Source organism: Anabrus simplex, chromosome 7, assembly GCF_040414725.1.
Source record: "Anabrus simplex isolate iqAnaSimp1 chromosome 7, ASM4041472v1, whole genome shotgun sequence".
Taxonomy (NCBI): domain Eukaryota; kingdom Metazoa; phylum Arthropoda; class Insecta; order Orthoptera; family Tettigoniidae; genus Anabrus; species Anabrus simplex.
Genome location: NC_090271.1, coordinates 173606582 through 173618769, shown reverse-complemented (window position 1 = coordinate 173618769; position 12188 = coordinate 173606582). Strand labels below are relative to the sequence as shown.

At 42.1% G+C, this 12188-nt stretch overlaps 1 protein-coding gene across 4 annotated transcripts in view; it reads left to right on the top strand.

The window, feature by feature from the left end:
* Positions 1-12188, top strand: part of LOC136877428 (deubiquitinase OTUD6B) — a 114231-nt gene that overhangs the window by 26431 nt on the left and 75612 nt on the right. The gene's annotated exons all lie outside the window — the stretch shown is intronic.

Genomic DNA, 12188 nt, shown 5'->3' with positions numbered 1-12188 from the left:
TAATCCTGACAGGAGCTTCTAATCTTGGATGTATCTAACATGTTCCATAAGCCTAGTTTGTATGGGCTAGCCGGTTTGACCACTAGAGATTAGATCTTTCAAATTACACATCAACTGTCCTATTTTCTTTGGAGGGCACAGCCAGGTGGTAATGTTCCTTTTTTTTGGTATGCAAGCAGTATCGTTCAAGATCCTATTAATAGGCTCGTCAGTCACAAACACCAGGAAGATGACAAGTGAAACGGATTTGGATGTTCCTGAAAAGAACAGAGTATTTCTTGCTGGTTCGAATATTCCCAGAATTTATGAGCTTCCCAAAATTCATAAACCTTCTGTGTCTCTGAGACCTATAATTAACAACATTGGATCACCTATGTATTGCCTTGCTAAATTCTTTGCGGTCAACCTACGTCCTCTGTAGGCTACTCGGAACATCGTATCTGTGTTTCGTCATGTGGTGGATATGAAATGTAATGAAATGTCGTATGGCTTTTAGTGCCGGAATATCCCAGGACGGGTTCGGCTCGCCAGGTGCAGGTCTTTCTATTTGACTCCCGTAGGCGACCTGCGCGCCGTGATGAGGATGAAATGATGATGAAGACAACACATACACCCAGCCCCCGTGCCATTGGAGTTAACCAATTAAGGTTAAAATCCCCGACCCGGCCGGGAATCGAACCCGGGACCCTCTGAACCGAAGGCCAATACGCTGACCGTTCAGCCAACGAGTCAGACGTGGTGGATATGATTAAAGACTAGAAAATACAAAAACTTGGCCTATTAGTTAGCTTTGACGTCCAGTTACTTTAAACTGATTTCCCTAGCGATGAATATATGACAGCTTCAAAGGGCTCTAAATGTTAAGCAGTTTGCTTGAAGTGGCAGAGTTCTGTGTCAAAAACACCTCAGATATGAGGGTGAAATCTATGAACAACTTGAAAAAGCTCTTTCACTAGGAGTGGCTGATATTTTCATGGAGCAATTCAAGAAGAAAGCCATTGCACCAGCTCCATTGAAACCTACCAATTAGCACTGTTATGTTTCTGATGCCCTGCTCATCGGGACCCTTTGGCGTAAAAAGCTGGAATGTTTTCTCCATCACATGAACTCAGTTCACACTTACGTCCCATTCATCACGGAAACTTCCTGAAACATACAGTATATCGCAGACCTACCCATACTAATAGGTACCTGAATACCCATTCTCATCATCTGTCATAGCAACTGTTGAGTGTCCTGCGCACTCTCGTCCACCAAGCAGAGATCCAGAACATGCGGCAGAAAAGAAAGAAGTCTTAAGAAAAACCTTCCTAGAGAATGACTACTCTCAGAGACAGATTTTGTGGGCCATTAATAAAAAAAAAAACTCAGGTGTTGGAATAAAAGAACAAACGGTTACTACTGCAGTATTACTGTATGTAAAAGGCATCTGGAATAACATTGCTTGAATACTGAAAAGAAGTAACATTACGACCCTGTTTCACCCTCCAAAGAAAACAGGACACTTGACGCGTAATATGAAAGTTCAAATCTCCACACTGATCAGCCTCGAGTCCATGTCATCACTGTGACCGAGTCTTTAGTGGTCAAAACGGCAGGCCCATGGAAACTAAGAATACGGAACGTCAGATACATCTGAGATGAGAAACCACTCTCAGGATTTGGAGACTGTGTCATCTCCAGAGGACATAACATTAATTCTGAACATCAGAGGTAAACTGTCGTAAATGCAAAAATGGCAATTTGGAGGTTTATATCGTATGTGACTTGTTTTGGTCGTGTCTTCTTATGGGTAAACTATTGTATGTGAATGTTTCACAGGAATGAAGATAACCTATGTGATAGTATCATATGTGCGAGGAGAACCCAGCGATAAACAATTGTAAGTGATTGTACAACAGTTCAACCTTATGCCATACTCCGTATCGTATTTCCTCTTATGATAGTTTTCCATGATCAGAACTGTCGATTCGACCTGCCTTAAAGGTAGCAAAATATGCGCCTCAGCAGATTGTTTCTGCTCTCCTGTAAAGTTAGTGAAATGTCACAGTAGTTTACTTCTGACGTCCAGAATTTTGATGGCACCGAGTTTGTTCAGACTGAAAATAGCTATCGATCAAGGCTTGTGACAGAAGCAATAGTATTACCATTGATGCTTTCACGGCCCGTACTTGTAGACATGATATGGACTTTTGGGCTTATACCGTGTCAAGGGAATGAGGTGAAACTCTTTACATTTTGCAGAGAACATTCCTCCACATCTTCAGAAGAAAATCTCGACTGTTCACGAGGAAGACTTCTGCAATAATTGTTGTAAAGAGTTTCACCGTTTCCTTGACACGGCATAAGCCGAAAAGCCCATATCATGTCTAGGCCTAATAGTAATTCACGGCAATCCATTCAACATGAACAGAGATGATAGGTATCAACTGACCAACATCTGGCATCTCATTCTAACACCTGGAGAATTGAACCACTCAGGACAGAGCACAACTCCAGTACCATCTCGTAATATCGCAAGGAACCTACAACAAGCGTCAGATAGTGGTAGTGACCACTGTACCGGGCGGTACACCTCCACTCCGCTAATTTAAAATGTGCGCCAGTTGAAACTCCTCTGCTGGAGGAAGTCTGAACTTTATCTACGCTATTAATTCTCTACTTTCTCAGAAGATGTCACCACGTGGAAAATTTTGAGTTTTTGAACTGTGTCATTTTTGATGTGGTTTTGTTTCACTTGAAGTAAGAAGTGTGAACTTTCTCTCCTAGAGGACACTACTGAAGATCTACCATAGTGCAACCTAGTGCGGAGTCAAAGAACTATTTTGTTGGAGAAAATTTAATTTCAAGAGTTTGTTCTTTGTTAAATTTCTTTCTGTCATTATTTAAGTTGGCAATATTTACCCCTTTCTTCCCCTTGTTATGAATGTATCCAATCCCGAAATTCTTCTATTAATTTCTGACCAATCTGGTGTATCTTCCCCCAACTTGTATCGGTTGCGGGGTCCTACCCAATAAAATGATTGTGGGCGGGTGTTTTCATTCCCCTAACGCCTAGAACCTTCCACGAGAGGATATAAACTGCTGATTTTTGGGTCTCTGCGCCACTTCTGTTCCATCTTTCTGTGTGTTAAGTACATAGCAGGGGGCGGGAAGCGCCTCTTTCTTCGGCAGCGGTCAACAACAAGGTAATGGCCGATTAATAACTTCTTTCTTTGCTAGCTCAGCAGTTTAACTTTCGGGGCGGGTTCTAAGCGTTCAACTATGTAACCTTTTCCTAAAATGTAACTACTCTTTTCATATATTCTCTTTTAAAACGACATATCGGGATAGAGAGTGCTTAACCCTCTCGAGCTCCCACTCACATCGTCTTGAGGTGAACTTATTTTTCTCAACCAATTCTTCCGTAATGTAATGTAAATTGCTATTAAGTCACCTCTGTAGTATGGGATTAGCCCTTGTATTAACGGCCTAGTGCCAAGTAGGTCTTAAGCAAAGTGTATTAGGAGTGCAAGTTCGCCTCCTCTCAAATTGTATTTTAGAGGTCATGCATTAACCTTCTTGTCATTTAACAGACCTCAGTAGGTTGGGTATTTTACCCCTGTGTATATGTCCTTTGAGGACAGCTTAAAGGTGGAGTTCGGAGTGGCCTATGATAGGCTTGTATTTTAGGGGGAAGTTGCCCTTTTTTGAAAATTGTGTTTCTGCCTCAAGGAGGCTTTTGGGTGTAATTGGAAGCAAATGTTTCTGGCATGTTTGGGGGTTTTCGGCCCCTTTGTTGTATGGTGTTCATTGTAAGGTTGGGCTCATTGCTCAAGAATTATGTTTCTGACTTTTGAAGCCCCAAATGGGGTACCTATGTAAATGTATTTTTCAATCGTGTTTCGGCTACTAAGTACCTGTTCTATTTGTTGTTACCTAATTTTGAAAAGAAAATATAACCTTGTTAAATTTTAAAATTAATTTCACTTTAGTAGCTTGAGACCTATTCACCACCCAGCACCTTCTTTCATGCATAACTACCACAAAAACACGGTAACAAGTGGTAGCAGGGCGTGGTTGAATGGGTCTCATTTTAGCCCCTTTTGACGGCTAAACATTTTTTTTTCCCGAACTCTAACAATTTTCTCAGTTGCTAGAATTTTTTGACTTTTTCAAAATTGTTCTGTCATCATGCCAGGCCCTCGCGATGTTCTCCATCTTAATTATTTGCGCAAAGAGGAGTTGATCTATGAATTAACTATCAGAAATGTGCAATCTGGAGGCACGGTTGCAGTAGACACTAACAAGCTTAGAGAGTCCCTAGATTTGCCCATTTCCATCCCCAATTTGGGAGAGAAAGAAATTGATGACTCTCTTTCCACGATCGTCGAGAATATTACTGGGCTAGCTTCTGTAGTTAGTTTTTTTGATGAAAATGATCCGTCTCCTAATCAAATTAAGCGTGTGCAAGGCAGGCTATATCATTTTTCGAATAGGGTTAACGATCTGTTGTCTCTAAAACTGAATGACGTTCAGAGGAAGGAAGCTAGTACGCTCCTGGAAAATATTTCCGAATTATCTAGTAAGGTCACTCTATTGTTGACTGGGGAAGTTCCTCCCAAATCTGATCAACCCACCACAGTGAATGCAGGTAGTGAGGAAGCGCCTCCCAAGGGAGAAGTTAATAGGATAACCGTTGCTGCTCAAACTATCCCTGCCCCATTGGACAACGAATCTGAACGTCGTGCATCATCGAGTAACATCCGTTCTGAATTAACTTCCTTGCCATTGAAACCTTTACCTACTATGTCACCTGGGTTTAGCAGCTTGCCTCATCCATTGGCAATGTTGCTCAGAGGTATCTCTAAGTTTTCGGTTAATACCACCAGTGAAGTAATTTCATTTTTAAGATTTCTGGTTGAATTTCAGGATCATGCCCTCGTGTTTTCTCTTTCTCCATGTCAAATTTTGCAAATCATCTATCCGTATGCTATTGGTATTCTCTCAGATAAAATAGTAAGAGCCATTGCCGAGCAATCATCTATTGAGGATTTCCATGCCCATTTGCTAGCTAACTTCATCCCGGCTAGGGCCAGGTCCTCCCTTATTCAGAAGTACTATTACCATGTACAACGCTTGGATGAAAACTTGGCTGATTTCATACAGGACATTAAGTTTTATACTAGGGTGTTTGCCCTTCATTTTCCTGAAGATCAGATTGTACAGGCTATTGTAGAAGGCATTTCACCATCTTATAGGTCATACTTGTGTTTCGCGGCGTGCCCGCAGACTTTCTCTGAACTTGAAGCGTTGGCCGTCTCAGCGGAAGGAGTTAGGTACGCCGATTCCTTGCGTGTGGCAAAAGAACCCCCTCCTTCCTTTAGTAACACTCGGCCTCCACCTCGCCGACCAGTCACACCCCGTAAATGTTATGCTTGCGGGTCGCCTGACCATCTTCGCAATAAATGTCCATTGGTCAAAAGTAGTAGGGCAAATAATGGAGCTGGTTCAGCACAAGGCTGTTTTAAATGTGGGGCTTTCTCACATATCGCCAAGAATTGCCCAAACTCAAATAGCACCCCCTCCTGCTCAACTTCCGGTGCAAATTCCAACTATGCCAATAATAAAAAGTGACTAGTGGCTTCGGCTGAGTCGACTAATCCATCTTCCCGAGACTCAGCCCCTAGTAAACAGGTTGTAAATGCAGTGAACGATCAGCCTTCAAATTCATCTTTTGAATGCCCTAAAGAATGTCTTAGGATTGCGGCGGATACCCCCGCACCGGTTCCTTTTCTTAAGATTGAGTTAAATAACGAGCCTATTACAGCTCTCTTAGATTCAGGCAGTGTTTGTTCGATTATTTCGGCGGAATGGTATTCTAAATTGAAATCTGTTTGTAAACTACCTGCCTATGTCTCATCTCCTGTTCAATACGTATCGGCTAATTCATCTCCATTAGAAATTCTAGGTTCCTTACTGGTCAAAATTCGTATTTTTAAGTTTACATGGAAAGTTAAATTGTTTGTGGCCAAGCAATTGTCTTGCCCCATTATATTGGGAGCTGACTTTATTTCTCACACTGGTCTTGTGCTCGATCTCCAGTCTAGGTCGTGCACATTCAAATTTGCTTCTAATTGTAAAATCCCACTATTAAAGTGTAATTCTGTGTCATGTTCTTCTATTTCGCCTACCCAGGATGAGATGTTGTTAGACCTTAGACATCTACCTGAGGAGCAGGCTGATAGTATTCGCAAACTGTGTCAGTCGTTTCCCGAGGTGTTCTCTGATACTCTTGGTGTTACTGACCTTATTGAATACAAAATTGAGGTCACGGATTCGATTCCGGTCCGTTTTCCACCTTATAGGCTATCTCCACCTAAAATGAAGGCTCTAAAAGAAATCATCGATCAGATGTTGAAGGACGGTATTATTAGGCCCTCTAAGTCAGCGTATTCTTCGCCTATTTTTTTGGTCCCGAAACCCCAAGGAGGCTTCAGGCCTGTCATTGATTACAGGGCTCTCAATCGGAAGGTGGTGTTACAATCTGTGCCCCTTCCCGACCTTCATTCTTGTTTTTCATGGTTTCGTAAGGCCAAGTTCTTTACTATCTTGGACTTGAATCAGGCCTATAATCAAATTCCCCTTGCCGAAGAGTCTAAACATCTTACAGCGTTTGCTATGGACTGGAATTTATACGAATACAACCGCGTGCCTTTCGGGCTCCCCACCGGAGCAGCTGTACTCACTAGGCTACTAGATAGGGTCTTCTCCGACATCAAATTTGAGTACTTATATCACTACTTGGATGATGTCGTCGTATTTTCAGAGACTTTTGAAGAACATCTAGATCATCTGCGAGAAGTTCTCGATCGCCTTCAAAAGGCTGGGTTAACGGTTAAGTTGTCCAAGGTTGCCTTTGCTAAGCCCTCTATGTCTTTCCTAGGGCATATTGTGTCACCTGATGGTGTAGCAGTCGATCATTCTAGAACACAGGCCATTCGTGATTTTAAACCTCCCAAGGACATTAAAGGTATCGCCCGGTTCATTGGTATGGTGAATTTCTTCAGGAAGTTTATTCCTAACTTCGCTAATAGAGCGGCGCCCTTAAACCTGCTTCGTAGGAAAGGCATCAAATTCGAGTGGGGACCTTCTCAACAAGCCGCTTTTGAAGACCTTAAATTAGCTCTTTGTAATGCCCCTGTACTTGCTATGCCTGATTTCTCGAAGAAATTCATTGTCCAAACCGACGCATCGTCGTCAGCAGTAGCTGCAGTCCTTCTTCAAGAGACTGAACTAGGGAGGCGACCCATCGCCTATGCATCTAGGACTTTGTCGGCTCAAGAAGCCAAGTATTCCATCTATGAGCTCGAAGGTTTGGCAGTCTTATTCGCCTTAGAGAAGTTCCGTCTCTATCTGGAACATGTTAAATTCGACCTGGAGACAGATAATCAAGCCTTAAGCTGGGTCTTAGGTAGCCCACGTCGTACTGGTCGTATAGCCCGTTGGGCCATCCGTATTTCTGCCTTCCAATTCGATGTCAGGCATATCAGAGGTACTGAAAATGTTGTTGCTGATGGACTCAGCCGTATGTTTTCAAACGACGTTGAGGACCATGAACCGGTCGACCGTTCATCACCTCCCGAGTCCACACTATTTGATGTTAATGCCATTTTAACTGATGCCCCCATGCTCTTTAGGGATATCGAGAAATACCAACATGAAGATCCGACGCTGGCTCCGATAATGGAAACCCTTTCTTCTGGGGAACATGTTGTCCCTTATGTTCTGAGGAATGGTGTTTTATGTTGCCCTTCGAGGCATGACAAGATGATGAAGGTTGTCGTTCCAGCTGTTCTTGTGCCTATGATCTTCAAGTACTATCATGAGACCCCATTAGGGGGGCATCTTGGAATCTTTAAAACTCGTGAAAAGATTCGTGAAATGTTCATCTGGAAAGGTATGGACGGTGAAATCCGTGAACTAGTAAAGGCTTGTAAATCCTGTTTGATTAGTAAACCCACCATGTCCACCAAGGTAGGCCTTTTGTCTTCGCATCAAGCATCGCGCCCCATGGAACGCCTGTATATTGATTATGTAGGACCCTTCCCCCAGTCGAAGGGAAATGCCAACAAATTCATCTTTGTATGTGTAGATGGTTTTACCAGATTTTCTTTGTTATTTCCGACTAAGCTGGCTACCGCTCAGTCTACCATTACTTGCCTAAATTCTATTTTTGCTTCTTTTGGTCCGTGCCAATATATTGTATCTGATAATGCTAAGGCTTTTACATCTAATTTATTTCGTAAATTCTGTTTTGACTTATCCATCTCTCATGTAACTACTTCTGCGTATTACCCTCAACCATCTCTGGCTGAACGGGTTAATCGTAATCTCAGGTCCGCACTGATTGCCTATCATCATGATGATCATTCCAGGTGGGACACGTCCCTGCATTGGTTAGCTTTTGCTTTGAATTCGGCAGTTCATGAATCACATAAATTCACTCCAGCTTCTTTGATGTTCAAGTTTGTTCCCAACTCGCCGCTCTCTAACCTCTGGTCTCTGAGTGACATTCTACCCGAGACAATAGATCCGGATAATATTAAAGATCTTTGGAAGAAGGCTAAAGCCAATCTTAAGGTATCTCATGAAAAGGTTAGGGAAAAGTATGATCGTGGACGGAGACCCACCACTTTGAATGTAGGTGACCAGGTAATGGTCAAGAATTTTGTTCCCGCGGGCAAGCTTGCCCCCAGATTTCATGGGCCTTGTATCATTCTCGATTTTCTTACGCCAGTTACGTTGTTAGTAAGCAATCCAGCCACCGAGAGGATATTTAGGGTTCACCTGTCACAGGTGAAACCAGTGTAAATGTTGTGTCAACTTGCTTCATATAATTTGAAAGGAATATGAAGGTTATATTTTTTTTTGAGTTCAACTTTTAAGGCTTTCTGCCCCTTCTATAATATTTTGTCTTATATGTAAGCCTCTTGTAAAACCTTCCCCGATCCGTTAAACTGCCATTCTGTCCTTGCCTCGGCCATTACCACGCTCCCGTCTCCTGCTTCAATACACACTGTGGCTTGATTTGAGTAAATGCCATGGATATCTGCACGCCGCTGACCCCTCAACCTCCTCACCAAGCCTGTGCCCTCAAAAAAAAAAAAATGATGATGATCCAACAATATTCTGCCGCCTAGCTTTAATGTTTCAGTGCCCCCGCAGCCGCGCGGCGCCGTGCGGCAACTGGGTCCGAGGACGGGCCCCCTCGGCCCCAGCGAGGACGACGTGTGCACGGCGAGCCGGAGCTCTCCTCCCGGCCAAGGCTGATGTGCGGCGCACGACCTGCTACTTGCCCGCAGCCTGTATATGTTCACCGCGGGCGCGGCGTGTTTCAACACCTCTGCTCCCCTCATAGTGCGGGCGAGCGGTATCTCAGGGTACTTGAGGGGTCCGAGCGGCCTCCTTTGGACGCAAGCCGCAACGGCCGGTCTGGCCATCCCACTTCATCACCATCAACTACATGAACAGTTACTATAAGTAATGACTACACTTGGGAATTTAACTGCAATATTTGGTGGACTATGCAAAATTTTTCATCACTTTTAAGTGTTAAAAGTTTATCTTCAGAACTCAACTTCTACAAACTTACAAACTATTCTTCATCTGCAACAACAAAATTTTGAAACTAAATCAAACCAAATTAAGAAAACCTTATAAATTTTTTTTGGCAATTAATCTCCATATCTACATCAAAACTTGGACCTTGTTTTCAAACAATTTCATGTGTCACCCCTGGTGGAACTTTTGGGGGGGGAGGTCTGTACCGGGCGGTACACCTCCACTCCGCTAATTTAAAATGTGCGCCAGTTGAAACTCCTCTGCTGGAGGAAGTCTGAACTTTATCTACGCTATTAATTCTCTACTTTCTCAGAAGATGTCACCACGTGGAAAATTTTGAGTTTTTGAACTGTGTCATTTTTGATGTGGTTTTGTTTCACTTGAAGTAAGAAGTGTGAACTTTCTCTCCTAGAGGACACTACTGAAGATCTACCATAGTGCAACCTAGTGCGGAGTCAAAGAACTATTTTGTTGGAGAAAATTTAATTTCAAGAGTTTGTTCTTTGTTAAATTTCTTTCTGTCATTATTTAAGTTGGCAATATTTACCCCTTTCTTCCCCTTGTTATGAATGTATCCAATCCCGAAATTCTTCTATTAATTTCTGACCAATCTGGTGTATCTTCCCCCAACTTGTATCGGTTGCGGGGTCCTACCCAATAAAATGATTGTGGGCGGGTGTTTTCATTCCCCTAACGCCTAGAACCTTCCACGAGAGGATATAAACTGCTGATTTTTGGGTCTCTGCGCCACTTCTGTTCCATCTTTCTGTGTGTTAAGTACATAGCAGGGGGCGGGAAGCGCCTCTTTCTTCGGCAGCGGTCAACAACAAGGTAATGGCCGATTAATAACTTCTTTCTTTGCTAGCTCAGCAGTTTAACTTTCGGGGCGGGTTCTAAGCGTTCAACTATGTAACCTTTTCCTAAAATGTAACTACTCTTTTCATATATTCTCTTTTAAAACGACATATCGGGATAGAGAGTGCTTAACCCTCTCGAGCTCCCACTCACATCGTCTTGAGGTGAACTTATTTTTCTCAACCAATTCTTCCGTAATGTAATGTAAATTGCTATTAAGTCACCTCTGTAGTATGGGATTAGCCCTTGTATTAACGGCCTAGTGCCAAGTAGGTCTTAAGCAAAGTGTATTAGGAGTGCAAGTTCGCCTCCTCTCAAATTGTATTTTAGAGGTCATGCATTAACCTTCTTGTCATTTAACAGACCTCAGTAGGTTGGGTATTTTACCCCTGTGTATATGTCCTTTGAGGACAGCTTAAAGGTGGAGTTCGGAGTGGCCTATGATAGGCTTGTATTTTAGGGGGAAGTTGCCCTTTTTTGAAAATTGTGTTTCTGCCTCAAGGAGGCTTTTGGGTGTAATTGGAAGCAAATGTTTCTGGCATGTTTGGGGGTTTTCGGCCCCTTTGTTGTATGGTGTTCATTGTAAGGTTGGGCTCATTGCTCAAGAATTATGTTTCTGACTTTTGAAGCCCCAAATGGGGTACCTATGTAAATGTATTTTTCAATCGTGTTTCGGCTACTAAGTACTTGTTCTATTTGTTGTTACCTAATTTTGAAAAGAAAATATAACCTTGTTAAATTTTAAAATTAATTTCACTTTAGTAGCTTGAGACCTATTCACCACCCAGCACCTTCTTTCATGCATAACTACCACAAAAACACGGTAACAACCACTAAGATGTTATGAGACCAAAGAGAAGCTAACGACTGTCAACACTTGGTCATCGCTCATCTAAAGATGCAGCTATGAAGCCATGAAACTGGTCACAAGCCAAAACTTGCCACGAAGGTAAGATTTTTATTATTTTCTCATTATGCCATTTTGCACCAAAAGGTTTAGCACACATGAATTCTGCTGCCACAAAAGTATTCAAGAAGTATTCATAATTGTCCGGCTCCTTAGCTGAATGGTCATTTATGGTTATTTCCCCTGGCTTGGGGACTGGGTTTATGTACTGTTCCGAACATTCCTGCAACTCTCGTACCACTATTCTTCACTACATATAAACACAGTTCCCGTACATGGCAGATGCCGCCCACCCTTGTTGAAGGGTCTGCCTTAAAAGGGCTGCACCAGGTGAGCTGAACATTTCCTCCGACACTCCCAGCACTAAAAATAAATAAGTATTCATATTATTATTAAATATCAGCACATTTGCTCACTAGCGGTAAAGACTGATTAGACAAGAGTTATGACTTATCTGTAATATCAAGGAGAAAAGAAAGGAAACTGTAAATTAAAATCTGTAATTTCTCAAAACTTGTTTCCATTTAAGAAAATACTCAAACTTTCTCAGCAGCTTGATAATCAAGGCCCGGATTTTGATTACTTAATAAATGCTGAAAAATTACCTATAAAATGACCTAAAAATTCTCAAAAAAATGACATAAATGAGCATAAAAATTACCTACAAATATGAAGGAAAATATTTATTTACGGTATCCAAAATAGTAAATATGTTTACTGACCATGTTCCCTTTAACTCGTAATGCAATGAATATAATAAATAAGTATCATCAAATAATAATGATAAAAAATACAAAAACACCTGAGAGAATAATATTTCAGT